Raw genomic sequence first — 2,500 nt, 5'->3', positions numbered from 1 at the left:
ACCCGGAACTGTCCGCAAGCTTTGCACGCGATTTGCTATGGTCCCAAAAACCGGACACGCCTTACTTCAGGGGTCCCTTTTTGCAGATTCTTCCCTAAAAACTACCCCTCGGGTTCACGATTTCCCACAAAGAACAATGGATTTCGCTTGGTTTCGCTTGACACCGGGGAAATTAGGTCCTATTCCACGGTCCACGCGGTATTCGTGGCTCCTAAGCACAACAAAAGGGAACACGCACTATAGCTGCCACGGTTACTGCCTGTTTTTAGGGGGAGGGTGGTGGGTGTGGCGGGAGGATTCTTCCCTCCTGGACAGCCCCCTCCGTAGAACCACGTGAAGGGGTGACCACGGGCGATTCTCGGTGACACACGGGACACACAGGACACGACGCAACCGATCCAATGTTATGAAACATCCAGCTCCGACTAATCTTCTCTCTCTCGGAGCACCAGCAGCAGAAACAGCAACCATTCACAGCTTCGCCCTTTTTCCGAGCACAACGCACGCACACACACGAGCACACGCATACAGACACACGGGAAATGTCCTCACGTTGCAACGAAGCGGATCGTCCGTCGCGTCCTTGTGCAGTAATCGACAACACAAACCAACCCCCGGGAAACTCTCACTCGCTCTCTATCGCCGGTGCGGTGTGCTCTCTCGCTTCTCGCAAACACGAACGCGGAAGCAACGCATCGAAGCATCCCTTGTGTTTCCATCCCTTCCAGCACGAATCGACCGCGGTTCGTCCGGGAGCGCGTTACTGTGCGTCCTCGTTCTCTCGCTCTCTCTCTCTCTCTCTCTCGCGATGGCACCGAAGACAACAAAGTGGCCGAGAAAGCGGCAAACGAAATACTGCGTCCCTTTATTCCTCGTCGTTGCTTTCTTTCCGGGCCACGTTAAGCTACAGGGGGGGAAAGGGAAGGTGGAAAACACCCTGCCTCGGATCGGCGTTTTCCCGGCTCTTGTACAACCTTCGTGGTTCGTGTCTTGGCTGATTTCGCCTCGCTCCGTATCCTGATTTCGCTCGAGGGGCTTGATGTCCTTGAGAGGAGAGGGTTCGTTAAGTTTTTCCCTCCCGGTGGGTGATGAAATGTTCCGATGAAAATGTTCGCCGATGCATGGTGTTCACTCACAACAGGATCGTGTGGAGTCGGCAGGAGTAGGGATAACAACAGAATTTAGTGGTGGGGATGAAACTTTTCAAGGGTTGGTGGATGATGGTTTCGAGTAGTTGCATCGCGACCACGTGGAAGGATAATTCGCATGTGCATCTCAACATTATGTGCTGATGTTATTGTGAAAAGAACATCCAGTATGTATGTTCAATTGTGCCAACTATTATGCTAATTTAAAAGTCCTATGCTTTTCATTTATTTATTTTTAAAGATATGTTGTTTTTAAAGATTGATTTGATGCTTAAAGGTTGACACTAACGCTAACGCTAAATGTTGGCACTTTTAAAAATGACGCTAAATGTTGACAGTTTTAAAAGTTTAAATCAAAAACACAAGTGAGCACAAAACGCTAGATAGCTTATCCGCTCAATGAATGGGCCTCTGGCCGTTGTTCACTACCTGTCCTATTGGGGCAGGACAATCGTGTGTATTACTTATACCTTGATTGGTTGCTTCAGATCGCTGGAGATTTACTACACGACTTCGTAATACGATCGATAGCAAACCGAATAATAATTCACGATAATAAAATGCGCAAAACAAACGTCCACTTTTCCGTGCGCGTGTCTCAAACTATCGTGTCTTCCATCTATTTTTAAACATTGTTAATTGTTACTCATTTTGAAACTAATAATTTCTCATAATCATACTACCCTGTGCTGACGAGTTCAGCGCTACAACAATTTAATTGATGCTTCATAAAACAAATCGAACACACGCATGTATGATAGATATCAAAATGAAATTTGTAATAATTTGAATGAATACCAAACACGGGTAGTTTATAAGTTTTTTTGTTTTTTTATTCAATACCTCCAGCGTATGCTCGCAAATCATGTACTGAGCACCAATTAAAATAACCAAAAGTATGGTTGCGATAATTTACGATTGGAAACACATGTGAGGAACATGTTTTTTTCCTCAATGAATCATGTCTTCTATATTCTGCTGGTGATGCTGATGAATGAACCATTATAATCTGAATTCTGCAGTATTCATTCAAATCTTGGAAAAATGCGAGCAAGAGTCCAAAGCGAGCCTGATAAGTGCTGACGCTTGATGATGTTCAACAGAATTTCAATGGTGCAGTGATAAGAAATGGAATGACGAGTGCCATGAGCGCAGCATTTTTCTAGAAAAGAAATATCTAGGCAAGAAACAATAACAAATAAGCACATTAGAAGCGACTGGCAATCAACAAGATGTAGTTCATCTTAACTTACTTACTGACATTCTTTTAAGGCGCTGCAACGAACGATGGGTTCAGATCTTCCAAAGGACATCTCTCAACCACTCACGATCGTGCGCCATAATCATTCAAG

At 45.1% G+C, this 2,500-nt stretch overlaps 1 protein-coding gene across 1 annotated transcript in view; it reads right to left on the bottom strand.

Annotated features, from left to right (window-relative positions):
* The window catches only part of LOC126577591 (toll-like receptor Tollo), a 26,779-nt gene extending 26,398 nt beyond the window's left edge, over positions 1-381 (bottom strand). The window contains exon 1 of the mRNA XM_050239330.1: positions 1-381. This exon is cut by the window's left edge and continues 452 nt beyond it. The gene's annotated coding sequence lies outside the window, so the exon portion shown is untranslated.
* Between the last annotated feature and the right edge of the window lie 2,119 nt (positions 382-2,500).

The sequence above is a fragment of the Anopheles aquasalis genome, chromosome 3 (genome assembly GCF_943734665.1).
Source record: "Anopheles aquasalis chromosome 3, idAnoAquaMG_Q_19, whole genome shotgun sequence".
In the NCBI taxonomy this organism is placed as follows: domain Eukaryota; kingdom Metazoa; phylum Arthropoda; class Insecta; order Diptera; family Culicidae; genus Anopheles; species Anopheles aquasalis.
Note: the sequence above shows the minus strand (reverse complement) of the source record. Positions and strands in the feature narration are given on the sequence as shown.